General features: G+C 29.5%; 1 protein-coding gene across 4 annotated transcripts in view; it reads left to right on the forward strand.

Moving 5' to 3' along the window:
* LOC111621010 (low-density lipoprotein receptor-related protein 4-like) overlaps window positions 1-23,527 on the forward strand; it is a 121,620-nt gene that overhangs the window by 69,850 nt on the left and 28,243 nt on the right. The window lies entirely within an intron of this gene.

Consider the following 23,527-nt stretch of genomic DNA (forward strand, 5'->3'; position numbering starts at 1 on the left):
TATTCAGTATAAAATATATATTTGTATGCGTGTGTGTACACACAGAAACAGACACGTAGACACAAACACACACGCCCAAATACATGTATGAACTCACTCATGATATATCTGTATGTATGTGTAAATATTAGTTCTATTTTGTTTATTGTTTCTTGAATTTGTTTCATGTCTGTTTATCTTTCCTTAATCTCGAAAACGGTGTTAGATAAATGAAATTCAAGACGTGTGTGGAAGGCATAGGGGCGGGAAGCCGATTATCTATATATAAACTTCTGATGCAAACCGGAAGTCACGTTATTATAATTCAAAAATTTTCCCTTGGAAGGAGTTAGATAGATGACGGCACGACTCTATTGCTAACAGGAAAAGTATGTTGTACAGGGATAAGATACATTACAGTACTAATTTGAGGTGGTAGAGCATATATTTAAAATTAAATAAATTAAAAATATGAGTAAAAATTGCAGCCCGGCATTGTGACGATGTGACAAGAAATAATTGTTCGTTATTTATATAATATTTCTTAACCGTTTAAATTTAGTAAAAATGCAGGGATTTTATTGAAAAATATATATTTTTGTTTTCTTTCTCATCTTTCTCGTTTTAAATTTGACTTAGACACAGAGAAATCCAAATACAGTAGATGCCGCTTATTGTAATCGTGAATATAATCAGAACCAACATGTCCCAACGATTCTTTAGTTTATTGTAAATCAGAAATTCGCTTATAGTCATCATTGCATTAATGATAAATTTAAATTTACTTAGTAACATCAACTGACGAAACAGATAATGACGATTATTAGCCATGCCAAACTATAAGAACGTTAACACAAGGGTCAGAATTAATTTAAATTAAATAATTCAATCATAAAAGACGTTCATGATACGGAATAATGTTTCATAAAGCATAAGAATTAGGCAAAATATAGGAAGAAAGATTTTTTTGCAACCGATGGAGGAAATGAGAGAACATCGGGAGAAAAGTTCTGATTATGGATAAATGCAGAATGGCCAAATACTGTATTGCCGTATATTCACTGAGGAATATTGAACACGAAACAGCACATTATTTATGTGCAGCGTCTGATCAAACTAATGTTTAAACATGAAAATTGTAAAGGATTAAAATCACTGAAGGAACATATTACGTTTCTCTGCTGTGAAATTAATGCTGAATGAACTATTCAAATAATTAATATTATAATTAATAAATCTGTATGTTGTTATTAAATATATTCTTAAATATTTATAATTGTTTTAACTTGTTTTAAATGATCTGATTTAATAAACTAGAATTTTCGCTAATTTTTTGTTGGTTATTGTTTTTAGTATAAGTTAGTGATTACAATAAGCGGCACCTACTGTGCATAATTATTTCGAGAACCTAATGATAACATTTAACATGATTTAATGAGTTTATATATATGTTTGTATGTATACTTTATACAGAATTATATCGGCGCACAGAACCGGATGATAGTAATTAAAGTACCTCTGTTCAATGCTGTCTAGAGCGATATTTGGTAGTCAAAATGCAGCCAAAATTGGTAGGGTGACATTTAAAGACATGCAGAAGATAAATCCGTAAAATTTAGTACTAAAACTTTGAGCGCTTTGGTTCTTAATCCGTATGATTTTGTAGTGGAGGCACTAGTGTGGTACTATACCAGGGGCGTATCTACATAGGACTAATAGGGCTTAAGCTCTGGGCCCCAAGTATCAAGGGCCCATAGAAATTGAATTATTATTATAAATTTTTAATAATTTTTTCATTAACAATGAGCATAATTCGTATAGTAAAACATAATTAATATTAATAATATAATAATAATGATAATTTATAGTATTATTTGTATTACCAAAAATTCGGCCCAATTGGACTTCAATAAGCCCTATGCCCCGAAAAACCTAAATCCGCCCCTGTACTGTACATCCTCGAAATTTGTCATCCTCGAAAGACAATATCATATTGCATTTGAGAAACATCACAGAGGAATAAAGGATCAATTATGATCATCCGTGGTGCCCATTGTTCATCGTCTTCACGTTTTACATATTCGGAATGGCGACAATATTTATCAGTATTTTCTGCATCTCTAAGCTCTGTGTAGCAGGAGTACAAATAAAATGTTTTTGCTTGCAGCACCAAAAGTGCCTCAGTGATAAATTTCGATTACAAATTTTTTGCGAAATGATTTCCGCATGCCCTGAAATGTCACCACGCCATATTTAATTGCATTTGGACTGCCAAAACATCTCTCCAGACAGCATTGAAGAGGTGTACTTTAATTACGATCTCTCAATATTTACTTTCAGAAGGCAGAAACCATAAATATTTTAATACGGAAACAGAATATACGTTAAATTTGTTTACCATTCTTTGGAATGAACGTAAATTCTACATCTCTACTTACCATTTCAAAGTGAGTTTCTGTATATATATTTATACCTTATTACATGAATTTTGCAATAAAGGAACATCTTCCATCGTAAAGTAGTGATTAGGTTAGGATAGTTCAGATAAAAAAGAATCAAAGTATAGTGCAACTGATAACATTCAGTATTAAGGGTATAAGTGCAACATATTGATCTGCACGTCTTAGAGTATTGAGATGTACAGTACAAGATCGAATCTTGTATGAATTGCCTTTAAAATAAGTTATTTTAAAGATTATTATTGATAAATAATTTTAATATTAATTTATTATTATTAAAAGAATTAATTTATTACTTTCCCGATTGTTATACCACGTATATAATAAAAAGAAAATATGGCGATAGGTCAAAAAATGACTCCACCAAGATTTTTATATTTTTGGACTAGGACATTTTGAAATTCGGGTGTAATTTCTATATGTATGGATGTTAGTATATGTGGGGTGCACGATTTCGTTCATCCTCTTTGAAGCTTAATAACTCCTGTGCTTTTTGTCGAAATGTTCTGACATTTTGCAGGAAATTTGTGTATTAAGGGGTATTGATGCTATTAGATTTTGGTGGTTAAAGGTCAACGGGGTGGGAAGATAATGGGGTTCGTGTGTATCTTCAGTAGGGTCTGACTAATTTAACGACGTTTTTACTCGTTATTAGTATTTACAATTTTTTTTTATAAAACCCATCCTTATTCTAAAAATTAAGGTTTTTGCTATTTTATAGCAGTTAAAAATATAAACATCTTTTTTAATAAAATATCATAACAGATGGAGCCACCAAATGTTGCCGAGAAAGTTAAGCAACCCGTTGCTCGTTCATCTTGTTATGATCAATGTACAATTCTGATGATACTTAGTTAGCTTCTTGTAAATGGTAAATATTAATTACTTATTGCGACATCGTCACACTGCAACTTTTAGTCATATTTTTAATTTATTTCATTTAAAATATATGCTCTCCACCTCAAATTAGTACTGGCTTGCCCCTGTACAGTATATCATACTTTTCTTTTAACAATAGAGTCGTGCCAGTCATCTATCTAACACGTTTAAGGGAAAATGTTTTGAATTGAAATAACGTGACTTCCGGTTTGCATTGAAAGTTCGTATATAGTTAATGGGGCCTCCTACCCGTAAGTTTTCTATATCTAGTCTCGTCTTTCATCTATCTAACTCCCTTCTCGAGATTAATGAAAGACAGAAGGACCGACAGGCAGACAGACGATTTAATTGAGCTGCAATTTGAAAAAATTGCAGCCCAATTAAATCTTAAAGATTTTAAATTAAATACAGTAGCCTTTTAAAGTATTTTCAGTGTTTAAAACCGAATTGAATTTCAGAAAATACGGGTAAAGATATAAAAACTTTCCAACACCGGATCGATAATACTGCAAAGTATATTCTTCCATTCCTTTTACAGATTTGTCTAATGCTTTAAAATATTCTTTACTAGCATATATCGATTATTTAATATAATAAATTACAATTCATTAGCTATTTAAATGTTAACCGATAAAAAAAAAAGGTTTAATGACTACTCTTCTTAATTATCAAAGGAAAAAAATTGATAAAGAAGATCGTAAAGATATAAATTTACGAGTATTAAAAAATCAAATTCAAATTGGAAAAAAGTATAATAAAAACAAAAAGATTTTGAGTAAAATCTTAAAAATAGAAATAATTTGCTAACAATTTAAATTTAAAATAAAAATATTTTTAAATCTATCTGGTTAAAGATCATAATTACGATTAAAAAATTATATAAGGAATGTACAATGAATGATTTTATTTTGCGTAAATTATATATTATTGGTCTTGCAATTTTCAAATTACAGACTTATACATCCCCACTGTCATTTGTCTGTCCGTCCGTTCTTTCTTAATCATAAATAACGGAATTAAATAGATGTAAATCGAGAACGGATATAGAAAACTTAGAGGTCGGAGGTCACATTAACTATATACGAACTTCCGGTCTGATCCGGAAGTCACGTGATATTTTAAAGAATGGTAAAAAATTTCAGCACGGCATTATGATGTCACAATAAGTGTTTTGCTCGTGTTATATAAATTTAATTTTAAAACACTTCTTATAATTTAAATATTTTAAAATAAATTCTAAAAATAATCATTTATTTTATAAACATTTAATTTAAATCAAATAAAAATAATGCTATTTTTTTCTATTTAATTTTAAAATGTATTTTTATATTTTATAATCCATTTATTCAGAAATAAATAAATTAAATTATTATTTATATATATGTATTAATGCTTGACTAGCAGCCATTTTCTTTTCTTAAAAAAAAAAAATAATAATAATAATAATACAAAAATATTTCGAGCAACAAGTTCGTGTATTAATAATTTATGTGGGATGCCCTTAATATAAAATTGATAGACGTTTAAAGATAATATATGGAATTAACAAGTGGAAACATCCTTAATGGTTTATCCGGAAACTTCATTCTCAATGGTTTACATAAATTCTGATAAAGCGCTCAACTATACAATTTCATATTCCACTTATAAATGAATCTCTACAATGGCTTACAATATAAATAAAGAAATTATCGTTTTTCTCTCTTATATTTGCTGTTTGCACGATTAAATTTCAAAAATATACAGGAATTATAGCATACGTATCGGGGTTTAACTAGGATTGAAGAGCTACTGATTTAATGTCAGTGTCATTCGACCAATCTATCAGCTCATATTCTTGCTTTGACAAAATAATTCTCGTTCTTATCTGTCCGCATAAGCAGGTTTTTTTTTTTTAAAAAAAAGGATTTCTGCCGTATATATTGAAGTTGTTTATAAATACATTAAAAAAAAATGAAAAATTTATAACGGTAAATTCATATTTTCAGGATGTTTTGTAAAGTCTTTTCAGTGGACTTAACTTGTTATTCACTGTGGAAAGTCAATAACTTTGATATATTCAGATTTGTAAATATGTTTCTTAAGATATGTATGTAAATTTACATTTTCTTATTTTTTTCCATTAAATTTTCCTTATCTATGTAGTTTAATATTGAACAATTTAATACTATTCCCATTTTCATATATGTTTATATTTAGATTTCTTTTGAAAGCAGGGATAAAAATCAGGAAATAATCATAAAAAATGCTATTTTCGATAACATTTAATAACTTTTATACGGTCGAACCTCCAAAAAAAACACGGCAACCTCCCAACAACGACCACCTGTAAACAGCGACCGTTTCATCAAGAACTAATTTTTGAATGAGGAAAAATTTTTAATTAATTTAATTCAATTTAATTTATAATATATGCTCTCGATTTTAGTACTGCATTGCCCCTGTACATCATACTTTTCCTGACGACAAAAGAGTAATGCCGATCATTTATCTAACTGTTCTGGAGAAAATGTTGGCATTGAAATACGTGATTTCCGGTCCAGACTAGTCTTTTGTATGCAGTTAATGTAATTTTGTTCTCGAGATTAAAGAAGGACAGACAGACGGACGGACGTCATTGGGAATTTATAGGTCTGCAATTTAAAAATACAGAATAACTTCCACACAAAGGCCATTTTTTTACGTTTACGTCGTTGGCCTTTCTTAACAGGTTTGACTTGTATTATAATTTAAAGAATTTCGGAACAGAACAATAATGATAAAATAACAATTAAATTTATACTTAAACATTTTTAAAAAAAATATAATTCAAATATTAGCATCTTCCCACTTAAAAAATGGATTATATAATAGGATTTATAATTAAGAAAAAATTTCCAATGGCCATTAGCTGTAAATTAATACTTTTTAATAAAAAAAGGAAATCATTTTCCTTGGAGCAATATTTAAAATGTTGAAATATTAAACTCTTACATACAAAATACACATCTCGGACATTCTGTAACCTATATATCATATTACCTAAAAGTCAGTGGAAAAGAGATTTAGATATACTTTTCGACATTCCCCCCCAAAAAATCTTAAAAGTTTATATTAAAAAATATATAAATAAATTTAAATAATGTATAATTTTCTTTCTTTTATTAAATAAAACGTAACGAACCGTGTTTTCAATTCTACTAAAATGTAACACAAGAAGTGTTTCCGTGTGTTTTTTTTACATATCATACAGAGTTCCATTTACATACAAGCTCAGGCCTCGTGCTGTTAGGATGTAGTTTAGAGCCTAAAGCTTTTAAATTTCTAGTGTAGAAAGGAAGGACCTCTTCAGCTATAAAGGCTTTGATAAGGTTCGTATGTATTTTAGTGTAAATTTACAGTCTTCAATTTGAAAATTGTAGCCCAATAAATAATAATCAGGCTTAGATTTTATAAAACATTTATAATTTTACATAATTTTAATAGATTTATTTATTTAAAAATAAAATTCAAAAATTTAACATAGTTTAAATGAAAAATTTCTTTTATTACTCGAAATATTCGTTATTTCAGAATCATGTTTATTTATCTGAATTTTGTTTACCTTTTAAGTAATAAAGTAATTAAATAAGTAATTTATTTTTAATTTTACAAGTAATGACTAATATCGAACTAATCATTTTTGTTATGATTTAAAGTTTCAATATGAAAAATCGACGTTGCGAATGGTAACTTGTAAAGTTTTCTTCATTTACTTTAAATTTTCTTTATCTTTATTTAATTAAGTTGAATGTAATATTCCTTTCTTTCTTTTATGTCAGAAGCTAAAGGCTTTACATCTATTCAGCCCAACAGTGGCGGAATGGATAAAACTATTGAACACTGGTTAGTGGTACGTGGGTTTGCACCTCGCCAACGGGCTGATTACGTGATGTTTTTCAGGTTTATTCACGTTTTTAGCACCTAAATAAGGGCCAGAATCCCATAGAAAATCCTCCTGAGAGGCAGACAAATATATATATATATATAATTGATGTAATTTGATTCGTGTGGTTTAGTGTATATATTGAACGTATAAACATGCACCCAATATATCAGTTTTATGGCTATAATAAATGAAAATTTATTCAGTGAATTTTTTAGTATAAAGTTGAATTATGAAAATTTTGCAAAATTATTATATAAATTATAAAAACAGAAATTTTAAGTTAATTTTAAATTTAACAATTCGTTTACTTTCCCAATAAAAACTCTGGACTGGGTAATTTGATAATAATTGTACAGGTTTTTTTATATTAATATTTCTTCTAGAAATTATTATAAATATTGGAAGTTATTAAACCTTCCTTATCGAATCTTTCAACCTATTCAAGTTCACTATTGAAAAGATAGTTCGATAGTGAAGTATTGATAATCAATAAAATTTATTGTTGTGAAATTTTTGCGCCTGCAGAAATATCTAAAATAATAAAATTTTAATCTTTTTAAGTTGAAAACCTAATTAATAATAGCAAGAAAGTACATTTTAACATCAATAAAGCTTAAAGGCATGAGATATATATTTTTTTCTGAACTTTTAAATTGAGAATTTCGGAACGAATCTTTATACTTATTAAATATAATATTTAAAAATAGATTGAAATTATTTTTCAGTTGAATGCCGAAATAAATTTAGGTTATTTCATTTTTTTTCGATCGATTATATTGAGAAATTCGTTGGAAAACTTTTATAAAAATTGATTTTCTAAGTGATCTTTAAGGAATGAATTCGTAATACTCATTCTAAACGTTCTCATCGGACGTAAAGAAAATAAGCCAATCATTATAATTTAAACTGATATTAATATATTAATGATGATAATAATGATGACAACCTCTGGAAATTTTTCATAAAATTTATTATAATAAATATAATAAATAAATAAATAATATTACAAACCAATTTGAATTCCACGTAAGCCCATCAGTGGTCAAGTAGATAAACCCACTGAACACTGGTGGTTGGTCGTGGGTTCGTGCCTCGTCGACAGGCTGGCCACGTGAAGTTCTGGATTTTCTTCACGTTTGTAACACTTAAATATGGGATAGTTTTCCGTAGAAAGTACTCCCGGGTGGTATCTATATTCACATGTGAATGAAGTGTTTCTAAACTTATTGCATTTCTTACGTTTTACAAATAAATAAATTTATTAAAATTATCATATTTTTATTGGAATAAACTTTTTCTTTAATTTTAAAAATTTAATTAATTAAATATACATAGAGACGTTTATAAAGATGAAGCCAAATAATGAATATATGTAAACATCTGAAAAATATGATTTAAAGTTTCAGTGGAGATGCCAACAGAACATTTGGCTCATGTCCCAGACACAGAGGGCCTCAATTTATTCTTTTGCGTAAATAACATGATGTAAAACTAATAGAACTCAAAGTTACTTTTGATAAATGATAGAAAATCAATCTTGATATATTTTATTTATTTTATTCATATATTTTTAGGTTTCGTAGTGAGGGGATAGAGCTACACATTTGTCAATGGACCGACCCCTACCTTATCTCGCTTATGTTCTAATGACAAGATGAAAATCGAAAATAATCTATTGAATGATTACTTCGTAAAATAATTATAATGATAAAAACAAGGATTTAATATTCACTATATATTTAATTATTTTTTAGTATTATATCTAAATGATTGATTTTGTTAATGAGAGATATCAACATATTAAGGATTGTAGGATTGTTACAATACATGGGCAATCTTCCAAGAGGTGTTTAGAAGATTTTTTTTATAGGAAACTGGTCTCTAATTAGGTGTTAAACTCAAAGAAAACCCAGAAGACTCCACGTGGCCAGCCTGTTGGTCAGGCGCAAGCTCGCGACAAACTACCAGTGTTCGCTGATTTATCTTATCTGTTTGATGTTGTTTGGGCTATCTTTTGTGTAAGAAAAATCACACCAAACTTAATGGTCAACTACAATTTTGCCTAATTTGAGCCACAGCTGAACGAAATATTTATAATCTTCAAAGAAATAATGCTTGAAAAATAGTTTAAAATCTATAAATTAGTAAATCTGCTTCAGATTTTACAGATATATCAACAAAATAACATTTGTAAATTTTTCTTCTTTAGCTAACCGTATTTAAAATTCAAACGTAAATTTAACAAATTTAATAACGAATTTATAGTACTAGAAATATTATCATTAAATAATAATATATAAAAATTAGCTTCAAAATTAAAAAAGAATATATACTTTGCAGATGTGGTTTTTAAATATATATCAACGAGTCTCTATGAAAAATCAATAAGAAGAACTAATTTTTGAATGAGGAAAAATTTTTAATTAATTTAATTCAATTTAATTTATAATATATGCTCTCGATTTTAGTACTGCATTGCCCCTGTACATCATACTTTTCCTGACGACAAAAGAGTAATGCCGATCATTTATCTAACTGTTCTGGAGAAAATGTTGGCATTGAAATACGTGATTTCCGGTCCAGACTAGTCTTTTGTATGCAGTTAATGTNATATGTATACTCAATATACATATAATACATTTCCTTGTTGTGATGAAGTGAAATCAATCAAAGCATCAATAGCTTTAGATAGATACTGCGTGAATATAGATAATCCGAATATTTTCTATAGAAAGAGAAATTCTTCATATTGAATTTCGATTATTTATTGTACAGAATGAAATTTCTAAGAAGTAAAAGAACAAAGATGCTTTGTTCACAAACAACTGATTTAAATTATTTATTAAACACGAGCAATTATTTATTGTGACATGGTCACAATACCGGGCTGAAATTTTAATCATATTTTTAATTTATTTAATTTAAAATATATGCTCTCCATCTCAAATTAGTAGTATCTGCCCCTGTATATCATACTTTTCCTTTAACAACAGAATCGTGCCGGTTATCTATCTAGTACATTTCAAGGGAAAATATTTGAATTGAAATAACGTGACTTCCGGTTTGCATTGGAAGTTATCAAATAGTTAATCGAAGCCTCTTGCCCCCTAAGGTTTCACATCTTGTCTCTTCTTTCATCTGTATAACTCCATTCTCGAAATTAAGGAAAGACAGACGGACGGATGACAGTAGGAATTTATAGGTCTATAATTTTTTTCAAACTACAGTCCAATTTATCAATGCTGTATTATTTGAAGAGGTTCTAGCGATACAATTGACATGTTTTTTGTTTAATAAACTACAAAAAGTGGCTAATAAATATCAGAAATTATACGCGATATATATACTTTTAATGAGTTTATATTTTCATTTTAACGAAAGACAACGAGAGTACACAAAGTGTTTAGCCGGCGGAAAAAGGAGAGGAAATAGAGGAAAGAAAAGAGGATGAGGACAGAAAGAATAGAAAGGAAATATCCCTCTGAGCGGTGTACATAAGGTTACTACTCCCTCTACGATTAATGTTAACATGCAGTTTTTAGGCTGCAAAGCAATGGGTCTAAAAGAAAACGAATACACCAATAAGAAGTGCAGCTGCATAAATGTTAGACAGAATAATGCTTAAAACTAAAAGCTACAAAATAATACAGAAAAGCTAGCAAGTCCGGTATAAAGCAGAATAGCTTAACCGAAACAACTAGAATAAACAGTTAATATACTAATAACTTAAATTTAACTTAGCTATAAGTTAATTTTAAGGTTTTGTGTCTTTACGTCCTATGGGTATTTAACATGGTGTTTTCTTTTTCTATATCCATCGTGGCCTCGGCCATGCCTGCTATCAGGGAGGTCGCGTGCTGAGGGATTGGATTTGATATATCCGGGAATTGCCTCCCGTATGATTCCTGGGATTGCTCTCTCGGATCGATTTTGGATCCCCCAGAGTAGTAAGCCGTCTTTTAACCGCCTCGGCCGTTTCATTTTATGTATTTATAATAAGGAATTAATGATATTGAAACTGTAGCATTAATATCAAGCAAAAAATGATTTTCCTCCTTCGTAAAATTTTTATGTAATTCTATAGAAATAGAATTACATAAAAATTGGTGTAATTTTAGTATATGATTTTAATATATTTAAATGAATACTCCATTTTTTATTTTATACGATATTTATAATAAGAATTTAAGGAATTATTTTAAAGAAATTATTTGGATTACTCTTAAAACATTTCTTTCTTAGATGTCATTTAATATATCCAAGTAAATAAGAATAAAATGTTTAGAAATTTATTATTATTATACAATATATTAAGAAGTTTCCGAAATATTTTAAAAGCTTTACTATAAAATAAATTAAAACTTTACGAAATATGTTTTAAACAGATTAAATGTAATTAAATGCTAATTTATTTATACCGTTTAACATGTTAAGTTCATTTTAAGATATATTTAAGTGAAAAGGATGTTGCACTTGTTTTCTCTTTGCGAGAAAATTTACTTACATTTAATTTATATATTTCTAAACTTAGAAAATCATTAACAATCTTACGACGTGAGGAGATTTTTACGTTGAGAACTTAACGTAGAAAGCTTCTTTATTTATACACGTTATATTAATTTATTATATTCAATTTAATTTTTTATAATTGTCTATTAATTTACAATCAATATTGTTTTTTAATTAAATACTTATTAAAATAGTAAAAATGATAAAGGCAAAAATTTATGGGAGTTTGTAACGTTGTAATTAGTAGTAAATGGAGAAAATTTACTTTGTTCATTTTTCTTTATATACAAATTTCAGACAAGAAAAATATGTAGTTCTTTACATGGAACCCACTACTGAACTCTGGTCGTGGGTTTGCGCCTCGCTAATGTGCTGACCATGTGGAAGTTTTTCCGGTTTTATTCACGTTTGTAATACTTACAAGGGCCATTCTCCCATAGCCATTGGCGGAGCGGATGAAACCACTGAACGTTATTAGTTGGTCGTGGGTTCGCTTCTCGCATTGTCACTTGGAGTTTTCCGGGTTTTCTTCATGATTATAACATCTAAATAGGGCTAGTTTTTCATAGAAAGCCCTCGACATCTCCCTCTGAAGATCACCCACGTGTCGCGTTGCACAAACAAACTTTACATGTAATTTTCGTTAAAATATTATTTTTAAAAAATATTGTAAAAATACCGATAATTATTTTTTAAAAAATAAGATTATTTTTAATATATTTTTAAGTTTTAATCCTGGTGTTATCAGTCATCATACAGGACATCAGATAAATTTTTTTTTCTTCAAGATTATGATAAATAATCGCACAAAAGTCAAATTTTTTTTAAAATATTTTAATTACTTATCTAGAATTTTGATTGTTTACATTTGGCATTAACATTTTCTATGATAGATTGCAAAAAAGTTTTTCTTTTATACAAATAATTTCATACGTTATCACTTTCTATTAGAGCAGGTTAAATAAACCTTTTGTGTGCGGTAATCAGTATTAATCAGTTAACGCGATTAATAAAATGACTGTAAGTGAGAACATGATTTTACCATAAGATACGGTAAGGCTGGTTAAATGAAAATAGAATGTAAAAATATTGATTGAAAATGTCATGCAAATTTAAATTTTCAGTTGGATTGTATTGGTGGAATGAGACAACACGATATATGCGCCATCTGCTGGGGGGTGCCTTTCTAACGTACTGACCGACTGGAAATTTTTGGGTTTTCTTCACGTTTCTAACACCTAATCCCGCTAGTGGCCGAGTGGAAAAACCACTGAACAATAGTCGTGGGTTCGCGTCTCATCAACGGACTAGCCATATGGAGTTTTCTGTGTTTTCTTCACGTTTGTAACACCTAAATAGGACCAGTTTCCCAAAGAATATCTTCCTGGTAGGCACCCCTTGGCATCTCTTCTATGGTTTGTGTTGTCTTATCCCATCAATCTATAATTTGATTTATTTGATTAAGGCAACGCGACATCTTCCGAGGAGGAATGCCTCCCGGAAGATCTTTTAAGGGAAACTGGCCCCTATTTAGCTGTTACTAACGTAAAGAAAACCCGGAAAACTCCACGTGGGTTCGCGTCAGCTAGTTGGCAAGGCGCAAACCCACGACTAATTACTAGTGTTTAGTGGTTTTATCCATTCGGCCACCGGTGGGCCTTCTCAATATATCTATCCATCCATCCATTAATTTCAATTTTGTTTTAGTTCTTAATTGCAAATAACATTCAAAACTTTTCTTTATAATCAAAGACGTAGCGACGAGAGATTTATTTTTTTCCTCTTCTGGCCTGGTAGGTTCTAACAGGGTTCTTTTTATGCCCACATTGGATTCAACCAGGCCCACAATGGGGCGCGACGTATCTGGGCTGTTAAAACATGCGCAATTACTGTTGTGTAATTGTGCACAATTCCTCTCTATACACTGCAATTTAAAAAAATTATAGCACATTTTATATATTATGATTTAAGAGCTTTTGATATGAAAAAGCCTGTGAGTTAAAATGCTTAAATTTATGAAAAATTGATGTTTTTTTCAGTGTTTCTGTTATTGCAACATAACTAGAAATCGGATCGAATCTGGAAATCTTAGGATCCAAATTCGAATCTTGTGCGAAATTTCTGTGAATAATTCGTATGAAAATTCATTCTTATTCATCTTTAATGCCAATCTCATTGCAATTCAAACCGTTCATTCCAATCTACCGAACGAAATAGCGAACGGCAATGTAACTCGATAAAAGATGCTTCACGAAAAATCAAATTCATTTATATATTTGTCATGTTGGAGTAATTCGAAATTTAAAATGTGTTTAAACTCTGATACAGTTTATTAAATTTGTCGTTTTTAAAATAAAAATAAGGTATATCTAATATCTAAGGTTTAAAAAAATAGTTTCAGTCAAACTTGTGAACAACGGTAACGAAGGAGACATTTAAAAAAATGGCCGTTGTTCGCCTGCAAATTGAAATACTAAATTAAAATTGTGAATTTTATGCATATTTTAAATGGAAAACGAGTACTTTGAATTGTTGCTATTAATTATATTTCATAAATTACGTCATATAAAGCGGAAATTTAAAATACAGGGTATCATAATTGCAGAGTGGGTGTTCAATGCTATCTGTAGGAAAAATTATTAAATCGATCGCAACTAAATTTGGTATACGTTCTGCCTGAGTGTATGGTTTGGATTTTCAGAATAAAATTTTATTTTAATATTCAGCCGATAGGACGAAATTTGGCGCTGCTCTCTCCTTAAAATGCATATTAAGTCCGTTTTCTAGCGAACTTCGGTAGTGATTGACAGTTTTACATTTTACATCAAAGACGCAGAAATTTAATTTAAGATAAAATCTGATAACAGATGGCGCCATACAAAATTTTAACTTTTTTTACCGGCAAAGTAACGCTGGATTTTTTTTTCCTAAAAGTGAAAATTAGAGCTGGTCTCTAGTGGTTCTGTGTAGTTTATTCCAAATTGCCTTCTCGACATTTTCATCTCTACATTATTGATTAACGACGTATTTAATAAGTAAATCTGTTATAATTTATTCAAATATTAATAATACTAAGGAATTGTTATGATTTATAATTCCTCACGTATATTAATTTTTAAACACTTCAGATCTTTCTAAAGATTAAGTAGAGAAATCAGCGAATACACAAGTGAAAGCTGCAAAATTATATTATTTATTCTTTGATGTTCGTTATAAGAAATACGTTATTGTTATTAACTGCTCGAGAGTTTCACTATCGAATGATATCTTTCAAATTCAATAAAAAAAAACCCAACCGAAAATTATTTTTAAGAAAGCGAATTCGAATATATACAAAATATTATTTCATATTTTAATAATTAAATATTGTATTTTATATGAAGTTCTTTCACTTAACTTAAGAATTTCTCTAGAACCAAAGAAGTATTCTACTACTGCAGCTGGCTATAAATTCTTACTTTTAATAAAAACATAAAAATCTATATTTTAAGTAACTTCCGAACAATTCATGAACAAACGAACGAACGGGCATGACAATTACCTAAGCTATTTTTGAAACAATAATTTAAACATGCCGTTTTTTCTTGTCCGCTGGATTGTGTTACTTATTAACCCTTACTATTTAACAATTAAAAATACAGTGTTCCTCAATTTACTTATCTATAGTAGACCCGCTATAACGCGGGTTCCTATAAAGTGGCGAAAAAATTGAGACAGTATTCGTATAAAGACGCTAAAAGAGACGCGTAAAACGCGGTAAAACGTCATCGCCGACTCGTGTCGCGACAGGATTGGTCGAATCTGGAACAATAGTAGACGAGCAGCCGAACTACTTACATGCTAGGGAGAGTTTACCGGTAAGTTGAGTTTACTATCGTCTGTACAGTATGTAAATTAGGCACCGAAGTCTAATACAGCACTCTAATTTTATACATTTCTTGTGAAAGAAACATTTCTTATTTAACGGCCATAAAAATTATTTATATTAATGATGTCTCCAAAGTTCAACGAATTTTTCGCAGAAAAATAACTTATCAGAAATCGCGGCCTCCGTTTGCTGCGCTGCTCCGCGACGAAAACAAGCTTAAGTAATGGCGTCGTCGAACGGTGCACACTCGGTAAGTAATTCTACAATTTTTTGTTTATAGCATAGTTTATACGGATTATTCCCAAAAAATTATTCGTGTTTTGGAAATGTTGAGTCGAATTAGTCTAAAATCGATTAATTTTATAGAAGAAAACCTTTCAAACAGCCGTAGTCCGTAAACTTCGCACGTGTCGGGCTGTGATTGACTCGTATTTAAGGATTCCTACAACGCAAAATTCTTATAAAGCGGAACGTATCTACCGCGTTATAGGGGGGTCTACTGTATATTGTAAGAATTAATACACTACGAAGAACTTGTGTATTATTTTTAACTCCGTCCTTTTTAAATATCCCTAGCACGTGTTGTCCCTTTCCACAATACTCCACTGACTTTAACTACTTTTTGAATGTTAATAGTTTCTTTTAAGCGAATTATTTAATAAGTAATAAAGTTAATATCAACAAATTCATTTTAATAAATTACAATATAGAAATAATAAATTTATTTTCCCAAATTTCAGTCAATTTACTCGCCGTTATCACAGAATAAATGATTAATTTAAGACCTTTCATTCTTTCTAATCCCATTATTAAAAAGATGTTAAAATATAAATAATTAAGTGGAAAATTTATATATATTACTCGATTCATTTTCGGTGCTTGACATAATAGAAATTAAATTACAATTCTTACGAATTTGTTTGAAATTAATAAACTTAAATCATGAATTAAATATTTTTTCAATTTTTTCTTTATTAATTTAAGTAAATCATTTCAATTGTCAAGTAATCATCATCCGATCTTTTGAATAATTAAATGGTTAATATTATATAAATTTCGGCCATTGTCTTTTAATGTAATGCATTAAATAAAATTTGAAAAGGGTGCCAAACGCTGTTATTAAAATATCCTAAGATAAACTAGCAAAAATTTAAACGAGTAATTTTTAATTTATTTAATTTAAAATATATGCTCTCGATCTCAAATTAATAATGTCTTGCCCAGCACACGAGTCATGCTTGGTAATCTATGTAGTAACTCTGTTGTGAGGGAAATTTTTGAATTCAAATCACGTGACTTTCGGTCTAGACCGGAAGTTAGTATATAGTTAATCGGTACTTCCTGTGCCTAAGCTTTCTATATCTAGTATTAATTTATCTAATATCTTTCTCGAGATTAAGGAAGAACAGACAGACTGAAGACAGTGGGAATTTATAAGTCTACAATTTTTTTTAAACTGCAACCGAATTGTAGAATTTTCTTTTCGAAATAGTCCTTCTGATCCGTACGCCAAGCGGCCCTAAAAGTCGGTTAATTAACCACTGTAAAGACTAAATTAACTAAAAATATTATTAATTTTATTATAGTTTTCATTATTTTTAGCATCCCATACATAGTTTCCATTTATTTGGTTATTTGTATTGCCACACAATACGTTGACAATTCTGCTCAAATTAATTGTGTCATTCGCGGTTAACTGACTTTTAAGCCACCCTGTATGCAAATATTACGGAAAATAACATCGTATTTATTTATTAGAAATTCAATAAATTAATGAATGAATTGATTTGTTTAAATTATTTTATAACAAAGAAATATTATGTTACCTCAGTTATTAAATAAGGGGCAAGGAAACAACAACAATGAACGTGGAATTAGAAAAAAAAAACATCACGTTTTATTGGCACGTTAATAATTTTACACGCAATCTAATTAATTAATTTAATAATACAGTAAAACTGTACAAAACGGAGGCTGAAATAAAGAGAAAACCTGCCTATGCGGAAAAAATTCACTACCGCGCAATTCCGGCTTACACGGGTTTTATCTTATCTATTGATATATAAATAAAATTTTAAAGTATTTTCCTAACTTTAAATTATACCAAAATTTAATTAATTAAAATTAAAAATTCCTTATTGTATTTAACAGAATACTACTTTTTTCCGCACTTATTTCACTTTATATTGGTTAACAAAATGTTTCTTTAGTGGTTTCTCTTTGTTTTAAACATAACAATAGGAAAGAAGCGGTTCCATGCAGACAAACAATCGATTTTCTTTGTTTCCGGGGTATATATTAAGTTATTTCAGTACTCCGAATGAGATTTTTGTACTCTTTTTCCACAGTGAAAGCTCGTACAGGATGCAGAGTCACAATATATTCCTACCAAGGGAGTGTCGCATCAATCTAATTCTAGAAAAATTACGGTCGTTGTGTAAGTGACGTGGCTCCTCCAGAGACTAACAGTGTCACAGGGTCCATAGTTCGTGTCTGGCTTTCTAAAAGGGTTATCCAGTATCTTACTTAAATTCACCTCTTAAAATCGGCTAAATATAGGCCTATATAATAATATTACAATTATGCAAACTGTTTAATTAAAATCAATTAAAGTACAGAGTTTTGAGTGCTCTTCTAAACTACACTCGGGTAGAAATTATTAATTCGAATTATTAATTTGTTAAACAAAATTCTGTAATTAAAGTAAAACCTGTTAAAAACGGAATCGGATGGTATCAAATATACAGTGAAACCTGTCCAAAAGGGAAACCAAATAGAGTGGAAACCCCTGCCAAACCGGAAAAAAAACATATATATTCGGTACTGTGAGATTCCGGTTTACACAGGTTGGCAGGTTTCTTGTTTTAAACCGGTTTTTTTAACGTGAAAAATAATTCTTTCTAATTTATTCAGGTTCCGTTTTAGACAGGTTTTAATGTATATAAATAATGTTTTTTTTTTAGTTTTAGTTTCAGTTTTAGTGTCAAATATGTTGACGTGGAATTTTAAATATTTAATTTCGGAATAAAGAACTAATTTTTAAAACTATTCTTTGAATATTTAATAAGATTAAAATAAAAGTAATCAATATTTAGTTTAATTTTATTAAATTTCTTTTTTTTTAATCCTTCGGTAAAATATTAAAGATTATATTTAAAAATAAGAGAGTTTTACTGATGCTTTTAATAAATATTTAAAAATAATTTTTTCCACATTAAATTTATTATGACTTTAATAATAATAATAAAATTTATAACTTGTTTACAATAATCGAATTTATTTATTTTTCTTTTATTTTAAATTGTTTTTAAATATTTATTTTAAAACATTGATTTCTTTACAGTAAAACCTGTATAAACCGGAATCGCACGATACCGAATATTTGTCCGGTTTGGCAAGTTTTCCGTTATACGGATTTCCGCTTTGTTCAGGTTTCGCGTTAGACAGGTTTTCACTTGTGTAAAATAAATATAAATTTAATTTTTTATATTTATTTATCTATAAATTATTTTTATAAAATAATATAATAATTTGTAAATTCTTTACAGAATTAATATTCATAAATTAAATTAATGCAAGTGTATTTAATACTTAAAACAATGCTTGAATTTCTCGAATTAGTATTGAAATTGAATCATTAAATCTTTAATTATCAAAATTATTATTATATCTCGAATATAAATCATCTCGGTATTAAATTTTATCCTATTCTGTCGAGCTTTATATAGCTCAACAGAAGTAATTAAATTAAACTGTACAGGCATTGTGGTAGATTAGACGAAGGTCTGTCTGTAAAATACACTGAACACTGGTCGTGGGTTCGCACCTTACCACGTCCTGCCCACGTGAAGATTCGCGGATTTTCTTCACGTTCGTTCTCACAGAAAATCCTCCCGTAACCAAATAAACCTAAATTTCCAGTGTGAATCTTTTCTTCTTCCGAAAGCACAACTGCAGTAAAACTTGTCCAAGACGGAACCTCGATAAAACGGAATGTTGTCAAACGGAAGAAACGTTTCCGAACAGAGTGATTTTTCTATGTTAAAAAAACCTGTTTAAAACGGAAACCTGGCAAATCGGAAAATATATTGAGTACTGTATAATTCCGGTTTACACAGGTTTTATTGTATACAAATAAAATTATAAATTAAAGTTTTGTCAGATATAAACCGTTTTAAACAGGTTTTTTTAAACATAGAAAATCGCTCCGTTCCGAAGAGCTTTTCCGTTTAGGCAAGTTTCCGTTTTAATAAGGTTCCGTTTTGGGCAGGTTTTTACTGTATTATCAAACTTTTGCAATTATCGATTTGTGCGAGAAGTTCTATCACAGAATACTTTAGTAGATTCATATCTTTTCTGTAACAAAACACGTAAAATTTCATTCACAAGATTGCTGAGACTATAATTTTCGATAAGATTTAATAAAATAACATTAAAATCGTAAATTTTCTTACTAAATACTTTAAAATTACTTGCTTCCTATGGTTTGACACGTACAGTACAGTAAAACCTGTCCAAAACGAAAGCAGAATAAAGCGAAAAGCTATTAACAATGGAGAGAATTTCCTATTTAAAACCGAAACCTGCCAAACAGGAAAAATGATTCGCTACCGTACGATCCCGGTTTACGCAGGTTAATTCATCTCTCAAATATTTAAATGAAAAAATAAACGAATGATCCACTCAGAAATTCAACCATTTTCTGATTGAATAAGAGAATTATTGTTATTGGAAATGTTATGGGGGGAAAAATGGTATCAACAATTGATTCAGATCCTCCTGAAAATTCAATGAATCGGAATCACGAGATTCGATCTGGAATTCTTTCAATTTGATCGATTTTTTCGCTGTTTACTTTAACGGAGAGAGAGGTAAGAGCTGATCCTAGTCTTTAGTATCATACATGATTTACGAGTCGTATCAACCGAGCTGGAATCTATAGAATCGCAATTATGAATCTGTAAGAAAGAATATATAAAACTTAAATTGGCTTTTATAATAATATATATTAATATATTAACATAAATTGGAAGCCTGAAAATTGATTCATCTATTTTAAAATCTTTAATTTATTGTTTTGTATCCACATAGATGTATGTTGGTGGCACGATTTTACTCATCCGCTTTGAAGCTTAATAATTCCTGTGCCTTTTCTCGAAAATTTCTGAAAATTTGCAGGGAGGTTTGTTTATTGAGGTGATTGATGCTTTCAAATTTTAGTAATTAAAAGTAGAGAGGGTGGGGATGTAGAGGGGCTCGCTTATCATATATGGAGTAGGGTTTGACTTAATGAAGAATTTACTAGCTATTAGCATTTAGTTTTTTTGTTTCATATAAAAAAACTCATTCTTACCCTCAAAATTAAGCTTTTTGCCGTTTTATAATGATTTATAAAACGTACAGAAAATACTTTCGTGTAATATCGTGAACTTTGCATGGTGAGTAGAAATGCTAATCCTAAGAAGTCAATGCTACAAATCTTCGTTGCAGACTTCTCGGTATATTGTTTGAAAAGTTCAATCGTATTTACGTTTTCATATCCGATTTTCTGTCACATACTATATACTTTGTAAGAAAACTGAAAAATATTATTTCATCCTCTCAAAAATTTACTCGAGTTTTGATTTGAAAAGCTTCTTTCAAATTTTTAAGATAAAGTATTGATACTTCATCTTAAAAAGAAAAATAACTTGCCTATTCATTAAAAATAAGAGATTTGTCCTATTAAAGAACATTTTCAATTCAAAATTTTATATGTAAATATTCTTCTGTAAAAAGTTTTCAGTTGATATTGTGTGTAATAAAATACAGGGTGGGAAAGAAAGTCACTTAACACCCCTGATACAGAATATAGAATGTACAGTACCCAAAGAATGTACTGTACATTGAGAACATCATGTAACGTGCATAATTCTGTAACCGTTCGAGGTACTCAATAAAATCTTTCAGCAATCAATTCCTCGTGAAATTCTGACCCTAAATGATGTGTCACATGACCCCTTTTCCATTTAAAATTTCGGAGTTGCATTCAATATGGCTGCCATGAAGATGGCGGCCATGCGTGTAACACACATCAATCTGTTTCCGCCTTGGTCTAATGTGTTCCTGGAATGAGCGAATTAACTTCGGGTACGTTCTATATTCTGTAGCAGAGATATTAAGTGACTTTCTTTTTTATTATTACCTATATTACAGTCGAACCTTCGATGACGGCCACTTCTGAATTTCTTATTATCTTAATCTTAAGATAATAAGAACCCAAAATTAAGATAATAAGTTAAATTTTACCCTTAAAGGCCACGGACCTCAAGAGATCCTTGGAGAATTTTTAGGCGTCTATGGGTAAAAATCAAATCCCTGAAAATATTCAGGGTCTATGTTCAATGGTAAAAATTAACTTTTTCTTAATTTTGGTGTTATTGAGTGTGTTAAGAAAGAAGCACATATTTCTATATAACTGTTTTCTTTTGTAATTTTATTTTGTGCATTTAAGAACATTATTCCGAAAAGGGATCCACGATCTTCACCTGACTGGAAATGGTTCCGTGGAACAAAAAAGGTTTAGAATCCCTACCATCGAAAATACTGTATGTAACCTACAGAAATACACACCCTACAGAATACATTACTTACACAAGAAAATCTAGAAAAATGTATGCAAATACACTAACGGATAGTGTTATTTTTAGTACTGCAAGATATTTTCATCCAGTCTCCATCCGTTTTTCAGAATATTTGACTTACAATGCACTTTTTTTTTCTAGAGGATTTAGTTGTCTTCGAGTCGTGCCACAGGCAGCAAAGCTATCCAACACTTATCTTTTATTGTGGCACATTCTCACTTATAGTGAGATACTGGATACAGATATCTTTCTAAGCAATTGGTCTTGCCATTCGCAACGATTTCTTACAGCATATATTCAATCAATATATACTTTATATATATAAAACAATTCGAAATTTATTAATTTTTGCATATTCTATATTTTTATTAGCCGTACTGAGGAGCGAATTTTTTTTTATCCAGAACTTAGTGTATTTGTTTATCTTTAATTATATATTTTTTTTCTATTGTCTGGTTGCTACTTCTATCCAAGTGAATAATGAAGTAGAGTAAAGGTAAAAATAGATTCTGTAATTATTTGCAAGGATGAATAAATTAAAACTTTTCCGAAAACAAAAGATCAAGAATGTTTCCCTTAGCATCTTATTTATTTTATGTTCTTTGCTTTTATTTTATTTCTAATAAAAGCAGAAAATAACGAAATGCTGTCATTTTCTAGTTGTGTGAGTGTAAAGAATGACACTAGTTTTATTCTTAATTTTATCTTGAAATTGCCTTTTTTATGTGATATTATGAAACTTAAAGAAAAGAAAATAAGTTCCTTCATCTTCTTATCTGACTGATATGATTAAATATTCACAGGTACAATGAATAATTGAAATGAAATTTTTTTTTGGAAAGTTTCAATCACAAAATCAGATAAAAATCGACAGAATTATTGTGACATAATCACAATGTCGAGCTATAATTTTTAATTAAATAAATTAAAATGTATGCTCGCGATTTTAATAATGTCGTGCTTTGTATATCATACTTTTTCTGATAACAACAGTGTCATCTATCTAACTCCGTTCTGGAGAAGATGTTTGAATAGATATCACGTGAATTTCGGCTCACTCCAGCACACTTTATATAGTTAATCGGGGCCTTCTGCCTCTAACACAGGTTGATCTAAAAGTTTGTTATCTGATTCAGATTCTTTATTGTATACAAACTTTATAAAAACTATTTCGAGATGCGCTTCAAAGGCATGCGGCAAAATAAGGTTAACCGATTTTTGCACCACGCTGTTTCTGAACAAATAATTTACGTAAGCAATCGAAAATAAAGCCATTTACTGTATGATAATTGTGGCTTTTCTC

Source organism: Centruroides sculpturatus, unplaced genomic scaffold, assembly GCF_000671375.1.
Source record: "Centruroides sculpturatus isolate CEXI.00-Female unplaced genomic scaffold, Cexi_2.0 scaffold245, whole genome shotgun sequence".
Classification (NCBI taxonomy): Eukaryota; Metazoa; Arthropoda; class Arachnida; order Scorpiones; family Buthidae; genus Centruroides; species Centruroides sculpturatus.